The sequence below is a fragment of the Sminthopsis crassicaudata genome, chromosome 1, assembly GCF_048593235.1.
Source record: "Sminthopsis crassicaudata isolate SCR6 chromosome 1, ASM4859323v1, whole genome shotgun sequence".
NCBI lineage: Eukaryota > Metazoa > Chordata > Mammalia > Dasyuromorphia > Dasyuridae > Sminthopsis > Sminthopsis crassicaudata.
Window position 1 is genome coordinate 451841588 of NC_133617.1, and position 20299 is coordinate 451861886.

General features: G+C 35.5%; 2 pseudogenes; both read right to left on the reverse strand.

Moving 5' to 3' along the window:
- Window positions 1-430: 430 nt before the first annotated feature.
- On the reverse strand, window positions 431-967 carry LOC141554950 (proteasome maturation protein pseudogene; annotated as a pseudogene).
- Window positions 968-2884: 1917 nt separating this feature from the next.
- The window catches only part of LOC141550409 (heat shock cognate 71 kDa protein-like), a 34125-nt pseudogene continuing 16710 nt past the window's right edge, over window positions 2885-20299 (reverse strand).

Below are 20299 nucleotides of genomic sequence, written 5' to 3' on the forward strand. Positions count from 1 at the left end.
GGAAATTAGATAGGTTGGCTTCCTGGGAGAGAGGGTTTGCTTGTATTTTAACAGACAGAAGGAAAAAAGATGAAGAAGGAAACAGATAGGTGGCAACAAGCACCTGGAGTGAGACAGAACAAGAGAAAAACCTCAAAACAAAGGAGAAGATCTAAGAAATATCTGACACTGAAAGAGCGTGGCTGATAAGAAGACTGTTAAAGAAATTTAAAAACCAGCAGGATCATTGGATTTCCTAATACAAGATGAGACTAATGGACAATGGACTTATGGACATTTATAAATTCTCAATTTATGATTATTTGATCATGTTATTTGTTACATACTTCTAGCATGTATTATGGTACTCCCTTTAAAGGGAGTTTACACCTTAGGAATTCTAGGAGAAGCAAGCTCATTGGTTGTAAGTAATTCCCACAAGCCCCTGGGCTTTTTTAATGTAAATATTAGTACTTTTAATGTTACACACCAAACAATCACAAAAAGACAATTATAAACAGGATGCTGTTTCTCAATTTTCACTGGCAACATATTTCTCTTACAGTAAACCAAGTTTGTATTCCACCATCATGTGTGGTTCTCCCATTATTTCACTTTGCGATGGATCATTAAGAATATCTTCAAATCCAATACTCTCATTAGTACCCCTCAAAATATCCAGGGAGAGGTTTGAGCTCTGAAGGGAAGACACTGGACCTGATGCACTGCTTTGAATTCCATCTGTAACTTCAGGGGAGAATATAGGCCTTGGATATTTCTCAGTGTGGAAAAATTCATTTTATCTTTATTGAGCTGGAAATTTTTTTCTGATAATTCAAGAGGATGACTAGGCAAAAGTTCATTTTTCACACAAGAAAAACCTCCCCGAAGAATATCATGGTTTCCAAAAGGACTGCTAGCTGAAAGTTCAGAAACTGAAATACAGTTCTTTAGCTGAGAGCCAAGTCCTCTGGTATTCATCTTTGAAGTGACTAGGCCTGGAATATCATGCGATGGGCTGTATAAGTACCCTGCTAGGAGCCCCATTGTGAAGATTAGTGAACACCTTGGGGCTAATGGTTAAGGAGCAAAGGTATCACTGCTCCCCCACAAATGCTCACTTTGAGTATTTGCAATCGTCCTATTCCTAACTGTACTGGAAGTGTCCCTGCCTGAGGGAGTGCAGTCAGGCTGGGGAAATTCCACTACCTCTGGTGAGGCCCTCACTATACAGATGAAAGGCTGCCCTGGGTTGTGCCCCTGCTGTGTGTGACTGCCCCCCATGAGCCCCTCGCTGCCGAATGCCACAAAGAGCTGTGTTATGGTCTGTGCTAGGTCACTTCCGGTCCTGGGTGGGCGCAGCCAGAGCCTCTCCGGCTTTGGCATCCTTCAACATACGCACTACCCCAGGCTCCAACTTCTCTGCTGGGTCCCCTACTCTGCCACCAAAGCAAAGCAGTCAGGCTACAGCAGAGAGCTCTGTGTAAACCTTCCAACTATAGATGCTACCCTGTTCCCGTTTCTCTCCCTGCTCTGCCCTGCTCTGCTCCCGCCACTCAGGACAAATCTTTTTTGGTGATATTCCAGATTCTCTTCTGCTGGTAAATTGTTTACTTCCAATTTTTGTGGGTTTTACCAGTCAAGCGCTGTTTTTGAGGCTGAATTGAATACTTGGTAGAAAGGTAGAGAGCTTAGAAAGTTCCATCTAGCTTCTCTGCCATCTTGGCTCCACCCCTAAGTAGTTATAATATTAATAGCCAGTCCAAGTGAAATAAAATTTTAAGTGTTCTACAGCAGGCCACTAACCTACCAAGCCATAGAGCTATGTTTAGTCTATTATGTGGCATAGGAAAAGATGGAGGACATTTTGAGAATAATGAGGAAATATAAATGTGCATATATACAAGTGTGCTTATGTGTGTATACATATGCATACAAACACATACGCACACATATATAAGGTGACTTAATAAACTACCTAATTTTTTCTAACTGACATTTCTAGTGCCCTTTTTTGGGCTGCACTGAGATGCTTGATCAAGTCAGCAGTATTGGTATGTTGTCAGGAAATGTGAAGAATATGACTTCTTTCTTGAACACTTATCTCTGATTTAATTTTGGTGACAAACACCTAGTTGACTTCTTAACTACCCAGGCTACTTATAAACTGTGAATAACACCTGCTAACTACCACTTTTGTATTTGCCAAGACTTAAGGCTTGTCTCAATGGAAGGTAAGGAATTTCTGCTTTTGAAACTCTTGAAAAAATAGAAGTTCTATACCAATAATAGAAATGAACAATACCCAGTGAATTAACCAGTCTGCCCATGATTTTTTTTCAGAAATGGATAGAGTGTTTTTCCCTCTCACCTCATGGATTGTTGTAACTAAAAAGTCTTAATTCACAAGAACGTAAAATTGAATTAGAACCGTTTTTGTTTTCCCCACAGAAATATTATTTCTTGATCACTAAACTGCACTTTTGAGTGTAAACAAGCATCTTTATGGGTTAAAAAAGGAAGATGGTCTATGCAACCTATGACCACTGACAAAAAGTTCACTACAGGCACTCAATTCAAAAGTATTTAAAACCCCTATTTACCACATGCATGGAAGGCTCTGAAGATAGAGGCACCAAAAAATACTGCCTTCCTTTAACAATTGAGAACACATTATCTGCAGATAGGTTTTCAATTTCTTCTTCAAAAGTGAATGACAAGGGGTGAAGCCAAGATGGTGGAGAGGATATTTATTTCTTTGTGACCTTTTCCAATGACCCAAAAACTAATTTTAAAATCCAGCCTCTAAATTAGTTCTGGACTGGAAAAACTCACAATTATTGGGAGTGTAACAAATTTCCAGGAGAAAATGATTTTGAAGATCCCCAGAAAAGGTCTGTTTCAATCAGGTGCAGAGGGAGGCAGGCAAATCATAGAAATGGAGTGCAGGCAGTGCAGACTCGGGGTAGTGCAGGTAAGCAGGCTGGAAAATATATGGGGAGGAAACTATAGCATTGTTGGCTACTCTGTCCTGATCAGCAGAGAACTTATAAAACACCCAACACAAACACAAAAGTTAAATAGTGAATACTGAAATGCAAGAATTTCACAGGACATAGCCACAACCACCCAGCATCAAGACTGAGTTTGCATGAACTAAGTGCAGCTTCTTCTGCTTGTAAAGGAAGCTTGGACAATCTCCCTTCCCCTTAAAATAGATCTCGACTCTAAAAAAAATGAATAAAAAAGCAAAAAACAAACAAACAAACAAAAACTCTAAGCAGAGATAGGTTTTAATAGTGAGACATTTCAAACCCTGAGGAGAATAAAAGCAGACCATCTCCAGATGAAGCCACAAAGGGTCCACACGGCATTCCTAGAAGAAATTGGAAAAGATCTAAAAAGAGAACTGGAAGAAAAATGGGGAAAGGAAATGAGAACTTTACAAAAAGGCTTGAAAAAGAAAACAGAAATTATCTGAACAAAATTTGCTACAAAATAGACAGTGAAATGGAAGCATAAAATTCATTTAAAAATAGAGTTGACAACATGGAAAAAGAAAACAACTCCTTAAAAAACAATTTGAGAAATAGAAAAAAAATCCATAAAATAAAACAATTCCTTTAAAAATTCAATTCGACAAATACAAAAAAGTAAAAAAAAAGTGAAGAAAATAATTCACTAAATATCAGAACTGAACAAATGTAAATGAATGACTCAATAAGACATCAAGAATTAGTCAAATAAAACCAAAAAATGAAAAAAATTAGAAAACGTAAAATACCTACTTAGGAAAATAACTGATCTGGAAAATAGATCTAGGAGAGAGAATCTAAGAATTTTTGGACTGAAAACCCATGATGAAAAAAGAGCCTAGAATAGTGTCCAAATATAATAGAATCAGGAGGTAAAATAACCATTGAAAGAATTCACAGAACACCTCCTGAAAGAGATCCAAAATTAAAACTCTAAGGAATATTGTGGGTAAATTTCAGAACTATCTGACCAAGGAAAATTTTTACAAGCAGCTTAAAAAAAAAACAAACAAAAAAACAAACAAACAAACAAAAAAAAAACAATTCAAATACTGAAGAGCCACAATAAGGATTACCCAGGACCCTTAGCTTTCACTTTAAAGCATCAAAGGGTTTGGAATCTAATATTCAGAAAAGCAAAAAAAAAACTTGGAATGCAGCCAAGAATAAACTACCCTGCTAAACTGAGCAGTGTCTATCAGGGAAGAAGGGTAAATTGAATGAAAATGAAACAGGTGAATTTTATTCATTTCTGATGAAAAGATCAGAGCTAAACAAAAAAATTTGACCTCCAAATATAGAAGGAGAAGCATAAAAACGTGAAAAGAAAAGAACTCTTGAGAACAGTACTTCTGTTATTGGTATACATAGAGAATGCATGTATAATTTGATTTTAATAATAATTAAAAAAAGACAATAGAGGTAGAAAAGGGATTATACTGTAAAAAAAAACAAACAAAGGAAAGTGGTGGTAAAGTGAGAGAAATTACATCTTATGAAGAGACAAATTACCTATTATAATTGAAGAAAAGAAGGGAAGGGGATGAACACTATGAGACTCTTACTCCCATCAGATTTGAATCAAAAATAATTTTTAGACATATTTGGTTTCACAAAGAAATTTCTCTCACCTTATAGAAAAATAGGAGGAGAAAGGTGAAAAGAGAAGGATTAGGCTAAATAGAAGGAAAAACAGAAATAGTAGGGGAAAAGCATAAAAAAGGGGAAGGGACTGTAAAAGGAGAGGGTTGCATGAGGCAAGTCATGCTCATAAGTAAAATACTGGGAAGGAGAGAAAGGGGAATAAGAAACAGAAAGGTATAATTTGGAGTTAATAAGATAGCAGGAAATACAGAATTAGTAGTTTTAACTGTAAATATGAATGTGATGAACTCTCCCATAAAATGGAAGCAGATTGCAGATTGGATTAAAAGCCATAATCCTACAATATGTTATTTACAAGAAAAATATTTAAAACACAGTGACACATATAGAGTAAAGGTAAAAGGCTGGAGTAGAATCTATTATACTTCAGGTGAAGTATAAAGAGTATGGGTAGCTATCCTGACCTCAGATAAAGCAAAAGCAAGAACACTGATCAAATTAAAAGAGATAAGAAAGGAAACTATAATTTGCTAAAGTGTACCATAGATAAGGAAGCAATATCAATACTAAGCATATATGCAACAAGTGGTATAGACTAGAAATTCCTAAAGGAGAAATTAAGAGAACTGCAAGAAGACAGCAAAACTATAATAGTGCAAGATCCCAACCTTGCTGTCTCAGAACTAAATGAATCAAACCACAAAATAAATAAGAAGTTAAAGAGGTAAATAGAATACTAGAAATGTTAGTTATGAGATCTTTGAAGAAAATTGAATGGAGACAGAAAGGAATATACTTTCTTCTCAGCAGTTTGTGGAACCTATACAAAAATTGACCATATATTAGGATACAAAGACCTCAAAATCATATGCAGAAATGTATTTAATACAGATCATGATGCAATAAAAATTACATTCAATAAAAAACCATGGGAAAATAAACCAAAAAGTCATTGGAAGCTAAATAATCTCATCCTAAAGAATGAATGAATGAAACAAGAAATCATAGACCCAATAATTTCATCCAAAAGAATAACAATAATGAGAAACATACCAAAATTTTTGAGATACAGCCAAAGTGGTAATAAAAGGAAATTTTATATCTCTAAATTCTTAGTTGCATAAAATAAAGAGAAGATCAATAAATTGGGCTTGCAACTAAAAATGTCAGACAAAGAACAAATTAAAAATGCCAATCAAATACCAAACTTGAGATTCTTAAAAGGAGAGTTTAATAAAATCGAAAGTATTAAAAAAAACTATCGAATTAATAAAACTAAAAGTTGGTTTTATGAAAAAAACAAAACAAACAGATAAATCTTAATTTGATTTGGAAATTTGGAAAGTTAATTTGATTAGGAAAGAGGAAAATCAAATTGTTAGTCTCAAAAATGAAATGAGAGAACTTTCCACCAAGGAAGAGGAAATTAGTATAATAATTAGCAATCATTTTGCTCATTAATTCCATTAAATTTGATAAGGGAGAACTTTCATCATGAAGAGGAAATTAGAAGCCAAGATGATAGAGAGCAGACACGACTCTTTGGGACTACCTATGACCTTCTCTCAAAGTAACAGCACATTAGGTCTTTGAACTGATTTCCTAGTCAAAGGATCCACAAATATTTGGAGCACAAAATTTCTAGAAGTTACTTTGGAAGTACTTTAGAACAGATCTGTTTCAAACTACCAGGGGGACAGTCTCTGAGCCAAGACCACTAGATAATGAGACCAGGGCAAGAAGCTGGTGCCAGGAGTCATAGTGTGACAGCTTCTACACACTTAGTAATCTTTTGGGAACCCCATAGGCTGTTCTGTCCTGGTTGTAAGCAGGTGGTTTGGAAGATTTACCTTTTTTAAAAGACAAATTATAAATCACTGAACCCTGGAAGAACACTGGACCTCACCACCATTCCCTAACTCCAGAAATCAATAAGCAGACCTGCTGCAGGGCAAATTAAAGCAGCTGTCACTCCTTTGCATTGAACACACTTCAAGCCTTAAAAAATGAAAAATACACAAAAAAGAATTATCACCCTAGACAGCTTTTATGGACAGAATAAAAAAAACAGACCTCAAATCCTGTGGTTCCTAAAAGCAAAGCAACTCCAGATAAAGCCGCAGAAGGAGATATGAGATGTCATTTCATAAGGCTTTCTTGGAAGATTACATAAAGAATCTTAAAAGAGAGTTAGAATAAAATGGGGGTAATGAAATGAGATCATTGTAAGAAGGAATGGAAAAAATATATAATGCCCCATAAAAGAGATATGAAAAATACACAAATTCACTGAAAAACAAAATTTGTAAAATTGAAAAAGAATGCAATGAACAAAAAATTTCAAGTGGCAAATTACTTTTGCTCATCCTGATTCTGCTTGATTCTGAGGCCTCCAGGGAGCTAGCCCAGACTTCACATTTTGGTGCCCAGTGTGTGAACAAAGGACACTAATTTCATTGAAGAAGTCCCTGTGACCAGGAAATGGGGTGAGTATTTTAATAGACAAATAGGGAATTTACTTTAATAGCTAAATTAGTAACTCTCATTTTCTAGCTGAAATGGAGAAGATGTTAGGAAAAGATTCTCCCGACCCCCCTCCACCTCCAACCACACCCAGATGGAGAACTACCAAAAGCATATTCAGATTAATAAAGAGACAAGATTTGATTGTAACTTGGGAGCAGATTGATGGACTTCTGGATGCTTTGGAATGCACATCCCTTTGGTTCTTCAAGGAAGAAGAAATAGAGGCAGATAACTGGAAACTAGTAGTAGATCAACTATGTAAATATTACAATGATAAAGGTCATGACTCAATTTCTAAGGAAACCTTCTATATGTACAACTTAATACAATTGGCCTTAAAGAATCTCACAAGTTATAGAAAAAAGAAAAGTTTTAAGAACAGCCAGATGAGGAAGTGTGAGGAGAAAGAGGAAGAGAAGGGAAAGATTAATGGAAATCTTGCCAGAGGGCATGGGGAGTTAGGTGAACTTAAATAATTCACAGCCCACCTACACCTGAGCTTGACCCTCCTCTATCAATTTCATCTTCCTAAGGGGAGGGAGGATGAAGAATTGGAGGTTAAGTGATATTACCAGCATCTCTCTCCCAGCAATCACCCCCTCCTATGACTTGATTGAAAAAGAAAGCTAAAGAGGAAGGACAGAATTCAGCTGATATGGGATAGAAATGTATCTTGTGTTTGAACAGCTTAACTCTTCAGGTCAAGAAAGGAGAAGATACACTCCTTTAAATTTAGAAATCCTCAAAGACCTGAAAAAGGTTTGCTCTCTTTATGGGGCCACATCAGCTTATGTCAAGATATTATTACAGAATTTGGCTTATGAAGTCTTAACCCAGAGGGACTGGAAATCTATAGCAAGAACATGCTTAGAACCTGGACAAAACTTCTTGTGTTTTTCTGAAAATAGTGAGCTCTGTAGGATACAAGCCCAACAAAGTAATCATACTGGAGTTAATCCTCCAGTCACCTATGACCAACTAACAGGTGTAGGTTCTTATGCAAACATTTCAGCACAGATTAATTACCCCTTAGCACCATATGAACAAACTGCTTCTGCTGCTATCAAAGCATGGGCTTTTCTCCCAGGTAAACAGGACAGAGGAGAAGCCTTCAAGAAAATAGCAAAGGGCCAAATGAACCTTTTGCTGATTTTGTGGGACATCTGGAGACAGCTGTCATATTATGAATTATTGTTGAAAATGCAGCAACAGAAATTATGATAAGGCAATTTGCTAAAGAAAATGCTAATGAAGTTTGTAAAAGAATTATACTAGCACTACATATATGGATGCTCCTTTAGAGGAGACCATAAGACACTGTGTCACAGTAGGCACAAATACATATAGCCAGGCTATGATGCAGACTTCCCAAGATCCAAACATGGGAAGACAGAGTCCCTTTTGGCAAGGTACTTCCAGAAAGACTCGTCAATGCTTTCATTGTGATAAAGTAGGGCATCTGAAAGCTCAGTGTTGGCATAGAGACAGAGTGAGGAAATAGGGTGAGAGAACAAGACCCAAAACCCCATATCCAAAATACAACGGAGGCATCAGAAGGTAGATTGATTCAGGGAAATGGGTTGGGGAGCGAAGCCCCAGGGCCCAAAACAAAAAATACTTGAGGCATGATGACAGATAATGCTACCCCCAGAGAGCCTTCAGAAAGAAGTTCAGTACTCAGACATGACCAATCAGTCAAGAAGAAGCAATCTGATGGAAAAAAGGGATTACATAATCAATCAGCCAGGAAGCAACCTGATGGGAGAAAGGGATTACATTTGGGGAGAATAGAGTTATATGCAGCTAGGACTACTGAGGTACCCTCTGGAGAGGTGAAATTTATTTCACTCCAGCTCCTGATCCTGTATCCCTTGTGTCCAGACACAATGGGCTTGACCATTTCACCTCCTGAGTGTACAGTATTCATCCATACACTGATGTAGGAAACTTCAAAAGCTGTAGATAATATCCCAGTCACTAATACAGGTAGATCATGTGTGACTTCTCAACCAGGAGAAGTAGTACTTTACTGATGCAGAATCTTAATAGGCAATCTTGTGATGGGTGCCCAGATTCTAACTCCAAGCAGCAGAATTCAGAATTATTCTGGACTGCAGCAGTTACAAGTGAGTATTCAGAGGTGCCAATGGGCCCAGTCACTGGCCAAAAATTAAGGCAGACATCTACATGTTTGGTGTAGGAGTGTCAATAGCAGCTGAAGTCCTTTGAGATGGACATTTGAAGGTGAAACAGAAGTTTTTACTCCTTTTATAGTTGAAAAAATCCCCATCAACCTGTGGGGAAAAGTTATCTTACAACAATTAGGATTACAATGGAGTAAGCAGAAGATCGCTGTACAATTAAATGCTGTATGAAGATATATTCTGATGGAAGTGGATATCTTCAACATAAAGAAGATCCAACTCACTTCCAGTTGATCAATGATGGACAGAAATAACTGCACCCAGAGAAGGAACACTGGGAAGTGAATGTAAATTGTTAGCACTACTGTATATCTACCCAGGTTACTTATACCTTCGGAATCTAATACTTAATGTACAACAAGAAAATGGTATTTAGGCAGGGCTGCTGTTGAAGGCCTGCCAGCACTCTCACCTGTTTCTATTCAATGGAAAAGTGATGCACCAGTGTGGATAGAATAGTGCCCCCTTAGCTAGTCATAAAATTCAGGCCTTATTAGATATAGTACAGGAGCAACTTGACCCAGGATACTTATAATCTTCCCTAAGTCCTTGGAATTCCCCTGTGTTTGTTGTAAGAGAGAAATCTGGAAAATGGAGGATGTTGACTGATTTAAGAAAAGTAAATGAACAGATGGAAACTATAGGAACTCTTCAGCCTGGACTTCCATCTCCTACTCAAATGCCTAGAGAATGGTCTCTTTGGGTTATAGACATTAAGGGTTATTTCTATTCTATCTCTCTAGATAAGGAGGATATGAAGAGATTTGCCTTTTCAGTGTCCAGGGTTAACCTAGCTGAGCCTTATAAAATATATGAATGGACAATTTTGTCACAGGGAATGAAAAACGGTCCTATTATATGTCAAATGTATGTGGTTGCTGCCCTTATTCAAGTAAGAAAAGCATTTTCTTTTTTTTTTTTAATTAATTTTTATTTTTATTTTTTAATTTTTTATTATTATATATATATTTTTTTAATAATATTATCCCTTGTATTCATTTTTCCAAATTATCCCCCCTCCCTCTATTCCCTCCCCCCGATGACAGGCAATCCCATACATTTTACATGTGTTACAATATAGTCTAGGTACAATACATGTGTGTAAATATCATTTTCTTGTTGCACAATAAACATTATAATCCGAAGGTACATGCAACTTGGGCAGACAAATATTAGTGCTAACAATTTACATTCCCCTCCCAGTGTTTCTTCTCTGGGTGTAGCTACCTCTGTCCATCACTGATCAACTGGAAGTGAGTTGGATCTTCTTTATGTTGAAGATTTCCACTTCCATCAGAATACATCCTCATACAGTATTGTTGTTGAAGTGTACAGTGATCTTCTGGTTCTGCTCATTTCACTCAGCATCAGTTGGTTTAAGTCTCTCCAGGCCTCTCTGTATTCTTCCTGCTGGTCATTTCTTACAGAGCAATAATATTCCATAACCTTCATATGCCACAATTTACCCAACCATTCTCCAACTGATGGACATCCATTCATCCTCCAGTTTCTAGCTACAACAAAAAGAGCTGCCACAAACATTTTGGCACATATATGTCTCTTTCCGCTCTTTAGTATTTCTTTGGGATATAATCCCAGTAGTAGCGCTGCTGGGTCAAAGGGTATGCACAGTTTGATAACTTTTTGGGCATAATTCCAGACTGCTCTCCAGAATGGCTGGATTCTTTCGCAACTCCACCAGCAATGTATTAGTGTCCCAGTTTCCCCACATCCCCTCCAACATTCATCATTATTTGTTCCTGTCATCTTAGCCAATCTGACAGGTTTGTAGTGGTATCTCAGAGTTGTCTTAATTTGCATTTCTCTGATCAGTAGTGATTTGGAACACTCTTACATGTGAGTGGATATAGTTTCAATTTCTTCCTCTGAGAATTGTCTGTTCATATCTTTGACGATTTATCAATTGGAGAATGGTTCAGTTTCTTATAAATTAGGGTCAGTTCTCTATATATTTTGGAAATGAGACCTTTGTCAGAACCTTTGTTTTTAAAAATATTTTCCCAATTTGTTACTTCCCTTCTAATCTTGTTTGCATTAGTATTATTTGTACAGAAACCTTTTAGTTTGATGTAATCAAAATCTTCTATTTTGTGATCAATAATGATCTCTAGTTCTCCTCTGGTCATAAATTCCTTCCTCCTCCACAAGTCTGAGAGGTAGATTATCCTCTGTTCCTCTAATCTATTTATTATCTCCCTCTTTATGCCTAAATCATGGACCCATTTTGATCTTATCTTGGTATATGGTGTTAAGTGTGGATCCATATCTAATTTCTGCCATACTAATTTCCAGTTTTCCCAACAGTTTTTTCCGAATAATGAATTTTTATCCCTAATGTTGGAATCTTTGGGTTTGTCAAAGATTAGGTTGCTATATATGTATCCTTTTTTGTCCTTTGTATCTAAACTGTTCCACTGATCTACCAGTCTATTTCTTAGCCAATACCAAATGGTTTTGGTGACTGCTGCTATATAATATAGCTTTAGATCAGGTACACTTAGACCACCTTCCTCTGAGTTTTTTTTTCATTAGTTCCCTTGCAATTCTCGACCTTTTATTCTTCCATATGAATTTTGTTGTTATTTTTTCTAGGTCATTGAAATAGTTTCTTGGGAGTCTGATTGGTATAGCACTAAATAAATAGATTAGTTTGGGGAGTATTGTCATCTTTATTATATTCGCTCGGCCTATCCAAGAGCACTGAATGTCTTTCCAATTATTTAAATCTGATTTTATTTTTGTGGCAAGTGTTTTGTAATTTTTCTAATATAATTCCTGACTTTTCTTTGGTAGATGGATTCCCAAATACTTTATACTCTCAACATTTGTTTGGAATGGAATTTCTCTTTGTATCTCTTGCTGTTGCATTTTGTTAGTGATATATAAAAATGCCGAGGATTTATGTGGATTTATTTTGTATCCTGCCAATTTGCTGAAATTTTGAATTATTTCTAGTAGCTTTTTAGCAGAGTCTTTGGGGTTCTCTAAGTATACCATCATGTCATCTGCAAAAAGTGATAGTTTAATTTCCTCATTTCCTACTCTAATTCCTTGAATCTCTTTCTCGGCTCTTATTGCCGAGGCTAGCGTTTCTAGTACTATATTGAATAGTAATGGTGATAGTGGGCAACCTTGCTTCACTCCTGATCTTACTGGGAAAGGTTGCAGTTTATTTCTATTGCATATTATGCTTACTGAAGGTCTTAAATATATGCTCCTGATTATTCTAAGGAATAGTCCATTTATTCCTATACTCTCAAGAGTTTTTAGTAGGAATGGATGTTGGATTTTGTCAAATGCTTTTTCTGCATCTATTGAGATGATCATATGGTTCTTATTAATTTGATTATTAATATGGTCAATTATATTAATAGTTTTCCTAATATTAAACCAACCCTACATTCCTGGAATAAATCCTACTTGATCATAGTGTATTATCTTGGAGATGATTTTCTGAAGTCTTTTTGCTAATATCTTATTTAAGATTTTAGCATCAATATTCATTAAGGAGATTGGTCTATAATTTTCTTTCTCAGTTTTCGGTCTACCTGGTTTAGGTATCAGTACCATGTCTGTGTCATAAAAGGAGTTTGGTAGGACTCCTTCATCCCCTATTTTTTCAAATAATTTATATAACATTGGGGCTAATTGTTCTTTAAATGTTTGGTAGAATTCACATGTGAATCCATCTGGCCCTGGGGATTTTTTCCTGGGGAGTTGATTAATAGCTTGTTCTATTTCTTTTTCTGAAATGGGACTATTTAAGCAATTTATCTCCTCCTCTGTTAATCTAGGGAGCCTATATTTTTGGAGGAAGTCATCCATTTCACTTAAGTTATCAAATTTATTGGCATAAAGTTGGGCAAAGTAACTCCTTGTTATTTCTCTAATTTCCTCTTCATTGGTGGAAAGATCCCCCTTTTCATTTGTAAGACTATCAATTTGATTTTCCTCTTTCTTTTTTTTTGATCAAATTTACCAAAGGTTTATCTATTTTATTGGCTTTTTCATAAAACCAACTCTTGGTTTTATTTATTAATTCAATAGTTTTTTTACTTTCAATATTATTGATTTCTTTTAATTTTTGTATTTCAAGTTTAATTTTTGGTTGGGGGTTTATAATTTGGTCTTTTTCTAGCCTTTTAAGTTGTAAGCCCAATTCGTTAATCTTCTCTTTCTCTATTTTCTTCAAATAAGCCTCTAAAGATATAAAATTTCCCCTTATTACTGCTTTAGCTGCATCCCAAAGATTTTGATATGATGTCTCATCATTGTCATTATCTTGGGTGAAATTGTTAATTGTTTCTATAATTTGCTCTTTCACCCAGTCATTCTTTAAAATGAGATTATTCAGTTTCCAATTACTTTTTGTTCCATTTACTCCTAACTTTTTACTGAATGTAGCTTTTATTGCATTGTGATCTGAGAAGAAAGCATTTATTATTTCTACCTTCCTACATTTAATTTTGAGATCTTTATGTCCTAATATATGGTCTCTTTTTGTATAGGATCCATGAACTGCTGAGAAGAAAGTATATTCCTTTCTATTGCCATTCAGTTTTCTCCAAAGGTCTATCATACCTACTTTTTCTAATGTTCTATTTACTTTTTTAATTTCTTTCTTGTTTATTTTGAGGTTTGATTTGTCTAAATCTGAGAGTGCAAGGTTGAGATCTCCCACTATTATAGTTTTACTGTCTAATTCTTCTTGCAGTTCTCTTAACTTTTCCTTTAGAAAGTTAGATGCTATACCACTTGGTGCATATATGTTTAGTATTGATATGGCTTCATTATTTATGCTACCTTTCAGCAGGATATAGTTTCCTTCCTTATCTTTTTTAACGAGATCTAATTCTGCTTTTGCTTGATCTGAGATAAGGATAGCTACCCCTGCTTTTTTGGCTTTACCTGAAGCATAATAGGCTCTGTTCCAACCTTTTACCTTTACTCTGTATGTATCTCCCTGCTTTAAGTGTGTTTCCTGTAGACAACATATTGTAGGGTTCTGCTTTTTGAACCAATCTGCTATCTGTCTCCATTTGATGGGATCGTTCATCCCATTTACATTTACAGTTAAAATTACTAATTCTGTATTTCCTGCCATCGTATTATCCCCAGATTATGCTTTTTTCCCTTGACCCCCCTGATCCCCCTCCCTGATATTTAATTTACAGACCCCCCTTGTGACGCGCAACCCTCCCTCTTTTTTTTTTTTTTTTTAGGATCCCTCCCCCCCTCCCTCCAAGTCCCTTCACTTATTTTCCTTTTCCTTTTCCCTTTTCCTCTCCCCCCCCTTTTTTTTATTTTTTATTTTTTTATTATATATATATATATATATATATATATATATTTTTTTTTTTTTTTTATAATATTATCCCTTGTATTCTTTTTTCCAAATTACCCCCCCTCCCTCTATTCCCTCCCGCCGATGACAGGCAATCCCATACATTTTACATGTGTTACAATATAGTCTAGGTACAATACATGTGTGTGAATATAATTTTCTTGTTGCACAATAAACATTAGAATCCGAAGGTACATGCAACCTGGGCAGACAGATATTAGTGCTAACAATTTACATTCCCCTCCCAGTGTTTCTTCTCTGGGTGTAGCTACCTCTGTCCATCATTGATCAACTGGAAGTGAGTTGGATCTTCTTTATGTTGAAGATTTCCACTTCCATCAGAATACATCCTCATACAGTATTGTTGTTGAAGTGTACAGTGATCTTCTGGTTCTGCTCATTTCACTCAGCATCAGTTGGTTTAAGTCTCTCCAGGCCTCTCTATATTCCTCCTGCTGGTCATTTCTTACCGAGCAATAATATTCCATAACCTTCATATACCACAATTTACCCAACCATTCTCCAACTGATGGACATCCATTCATCTTCCAGTTTCTAGCTACAACAAAAAGAGCTGCCACAAACATTTTGGCACATATATGTCTCTTTCTGCTCTTTAGTATTTCTTTGGGATATAATCCCAGTAGTAGCGCTGCTGGGTCAAAGGGTATGCACAGTTTGATAACTTTTTGGGCATAATTCCAGATTGCTCTCCAGAATGGCTGGATTCTTTCACAACTCCACCAGCAATGTATTAGTGTCCCAATTTCCCCACATCCCCTCCAACATTTGTCATTATTTGTTCCTGTCATCTTAGCCAATCTGACAGGTGTGTAGTGGTATCTCAGAGTGGTCTTAATTTGCATTTCTCTGATCAGTAGTGATTTGGAACACTCTTTCATGTGAGTGGATATAGTTTCAATTTCTTCCTCTGAGAATTGTCTGTTCATATCCTTTGACCATTTATCAATTGGAGAATGGTTCGGTTTCTTATAAATTATGGTCAGTTCTCTATATATTTTGGAAATGAGACCTTTGTCAGAACCTTTGTTTTTAAAAATATTTTCCCAATTTGTTACTTCCCTTCTAATCTTGTTTGCATTAGTATTATTTGTACAGAAACTTTTTAGTTTGATGTAATCAAAATCTTCTATTTTGTGATCAATAATGAACTCTAGTTCTCCTCTGGTCATAAATTCCTTCCTCCTCCACAAGTCTGAGAGGTAGATTATCCTCTGTTCCTCTAATCTATTTATTATCTCCCTCTTTATGCCTAAATCATGGACCCATTTTGATCTTATCTTGGTATATGGTGTTAAGTGTGGATCCATATCTAATTTCTGCCATACTAATTTCCAGTTTTCCCAACAGTTTTTTCCGAATAATGAATTTTTATCCCTAATGTTGGAATCTTTGGGTTTGTCAAAGATTAGATTGCTATAGATGTACCCTTTTTTGTCCTTTGTATCTAATCTGTTCCACTGATCTACCGGTCTATTTCTTAGCCAATACCAAATGGTTTTGGTGACTGCTGTTATATAATATAGCTTTAGATCAGGTACACTTAGACCACCTTCCTCTGAGTTTTTTTTTTTCATTAGTTCCCTTGCAATTCTCGAAATTTATTCTTCCATATGAATTTTGTTGTTATTTTTTCTAGGTCATTAAAATAGTTTCTTGGGAGTCTGATTGGTATAGCACTAAATAAATAGATTAGTTTGGGGAGTATTGTCATCTTTATTATATTTGCTCGGCCTATCCAAGAGCACTGAATGTCTTTCCAATTATTTAAATCTGATTTTATTTTTGTGGCAAGTGTTTTGTAATTTTTCTCATATAATTCCTGACTTTTCTTTGGTAGATGGATTCCCAAATATTTTATACTCTCAACATTTGTTTGGAATGGAATTTCTCTTTGTATCTCTTGCTGTTGCATTTTGTTAGTGATATATAAAAATGCCGAGGATTTATGTGGATTTATTTTGTATTCTGCCAATTTGTTGAAATTTTGAATTATTTCTAGTAGCTTTTTAGCAGAGTCTTTGGGGTTCTCTAAGTATACCATCATGTCATCTGCAAAAAGTGATAGTTTAATTTCCTCATTTCCTACTCTAATTCCTTGAATCTCTTTCTCGGCTCTTATTGCCGAGGCTAGCGTTTCTAGTACTATATTGAATAGTAATGGTGATAGTGGGCAACCTTGCTTCACTCCTGATCTTACTGGGAAAGGTTGCAGTTTATTTCTATTGCATATTATGCTTACTGAAGGTCTTAAATATATGCTCCTGATTATTCTAAGGAATAGTCCATTTATTCCTATACTCTCAAGAGTTTTTAGTAGGAATGGATGTTGGATTTTGTCAAATGCTTTTTCTGCATCTATTGAGATGATCATATGGTTCTTATTAATTTGATTATTAATATGGTCAATTATATTAATAGTTTTCCTAATATTAAACCAACCCTACATTCCTGGAATAAATCCTACTTGATCATAGTGTATTATCTTGGAGATGATTTTCTGAAGTCTTTTTGCTAATATCTTATTTAAGATTTTAGCATCAATATTCATTAAGGAGATTGGTCTATAATTTTCTTTCTCAGTTTTCGGTCTACCTGGTTTAGGTATCAGTACCATGTCTGTGTCATAAAAGGAGTTTGGTAGGACTCCTTCATCCCCTATTTTTTCAAATAATTTATATAACATTGGGGCTAATTGTTCTTTAAATGTTTGGTAGAATTCACATGTGAATCCATCTGGCCCTGGGGATTTTTTCCTGGGGAGTTGATTAATAGCTTGTTCTATTTCTTTTTCTAAAATGGGACTATTTAAGCAATTTATCTCCTCCTCTGTTAATCTAGGGAGCCTATATTTTTGGAGGAAGTCATCCATTTCACTTAAGTTATCAAATTTATTGGCATAAAGTTGGGCAAAGTAACTCCTTATCATTTCTCTAATTTCCTCTTCATTGGTGGAAAGATCCCCCTTTTCATTTGTAAGACTATCAATTTGATTTTCCTCTTTCTTTTTTTTGATCAAATTTACCAAAGGTTTATCTATTTTATTGGCTTTTTCATAAAACCAACTCTTGGTTTTATTTATTAATTCAATAGTTTTTTTACTTTCAATTTTATTGATTTCTCCTTTTAATTTTTGTATTTCGAGTTTAATTTTTGGTTGGGGGTTTATAATTTGGTCTTTTTCTAGCCTTTTAAGTTGTAAGCCCAATTCGTTAATCTTCTCTTTCTCAATTTTCTTCAAATAAGACTCTAAAGATATAAAATTTCCCCTTATTACTGCTTTAGCTGCATCCCAAAGATTTTGATATGATGTCTCATCATTGTCATTATCTTGGGTGAAATTGTTAATTGTTTCTATAATTTGCTCTTTCACCCAGTCATTCTTTAAGATGAGATTATTCAGTTTCCAATTACTTTTTGGTCTATTTACCCCTAACTTTTTACTGAATGTAGCTTTTATTGCATTGTGATCTGAGAAGAAGGCATTTATTATTTCTGCCTTCCTACATTTAATTTTGAGATCTTTATGTCCTAATATATGGTCAATTTTTGTATAGGATCCATGAACTGCTGAGAAGAAAGTATATTCCTTCCTATTGCCATTCAGTTTTCTCCAAAGGTCTATCATACCTAGTTTTTCTAATGTTCTATTTACTTTTTTAATTTATTTCTTGTTTATTTTGCGGTTTGATTTGTCTAAATCTGAGAGTGCAAGGTTGAGATCTCCCACTATTATAGTTTTACTGTCTATTTCTTCTTGCAGTTCTCTTAACTTTTCCTTTAGAAAGTTAGATGCTATACCACTTGGTGCATATATGTTTAGTATTGATATGGCTTCATTATTTATGCTACCTTTCAGCAGGATATAGTTTCCTTCCTTATATTTTTTAACGAGATCTAATTCTGCTTTTGCTTGATCTGAGATAAGGATAGCTACCCCTGCTTTTTTGGCTTTACCTGAAGCATAATAGGCTCTGTTCCAACCTTTTACCTTTACTCTGTATGTATGTCCCTGCTTTAAGTGTGTTTCCTGTAGGCAACATATTGTAAGGTTCTGCTTTTTGATCCAATCTGCTATCTGTCTCCATTTGATGGGATCGTTCATCCCATTTACATTTACAGTTAAAATTACTAATTCTGTATTTCCTGCCATCGTATTATCCCCAGATTATGCTTTTTTCCCTAACCCCCCTGATCCCCCTCCCCGATATTTAATTTACAGACCCCCCTTGTGACGCGCAACCCTCCCTCTTTTTTTTTTTTTTTTTTTTTTAGGATCCCTCCCCCCTCCCTCCAAGTCCCTTCACTTATTCTCCTTTTCCTTTTCCCTTTTCCTCTCCCCCCTTTTAATGAGGTGAGAGAAAATTTTCTGAAAAACAAATATGTTAATTATTTACTCTTTGAGCCTCTCCTGATGAGAGTAAGATTCACACAATGATTCTCCCCCTCACTAAGTTCCCTCAGATATGGTGTATGTCTCTTCCTGGGATGTAGTTTCCCTCTTTTTATCACTCCTTCCCCTTTTTCTGAACCGACCTCCTTCCCTTTACTACACCCCCCTTTTTTTCTTTTATATCAGTAAAATCAAATTATCCTTGAGTATTTTTTATATACCCACAACAGAGTTACAGTTCTCAAGGGTTCTGTGTACCTTTTTCTGTTTCTCTTCAGTCTTGTGGATGTAGATCAAATTTTTTGTTTAAGTCTGGTTTTTTTCTTAGAAACATATAGAATTCCTCTGTTTCATTGAATGACCATCTTCTTCCATGGAAAAAGATGCTAAACTTAGCTGGGTAGTTCATTCTTGGTTGCAGTCCTTGATCTTTTGCCTTACGGAATATCAGGTTCCAGGCCCTTCTATCTTTTAATGTGGAGGCAGCCAGATCTTGGGTGACCCTTATTGTGGCACCTTGGTATTTAAATTGTTTTTTTCTAGCTGCTTGCAGGATTTTCTCCTTTGTGTGGTAATTCTGCAGCTTAGCCACAATATTCCGTGGTGTTCTTTTTTTAGGATCTATTTCAGAAGGAGTTCGATGAATTCTTTCCACATCTACTTTCCCTTCTGTTTCTATTATCTCTGGACAGTTCTCTTTGATAATTTCCTGTAAAATAGAATCTAGGCTCTTTTTTTGGTCATAGTTTTCTGGAAGTCCAATAATCCGCAGATTATCTCTCCTAGATCTATTTTCCAGGCCTATAGATTTTCCCAGTAAGTATTTGACGTTGTTCTCCAGCTTCTCATTTTTTTTGTTTTGTTTGACTGATTCTTGGGTTCTCTGTGAATCATTCATTTCTATTTGTTCCATCCTGACTTTTAAGGAGTTATTTTCTTCTTTCACAGTTTTTAGTTCTTTTTGTAAATGCCCAATTTCGTTTTTAAATGAATTATTTTTCTCTATTGAATTTTTTTCCATTTCCCTAATTTTTTTTTGAGAATTATTTTCTTTTTCCAATTCAGAAATTCTATTTTCTTGAGACTTTTTTATCTTTTCCAATTCAGAAATCCTACTTTCCTGTGTTTTTTTAACCTTTTCTAATTCACTAATTTTGTTTCCCTGCATCTC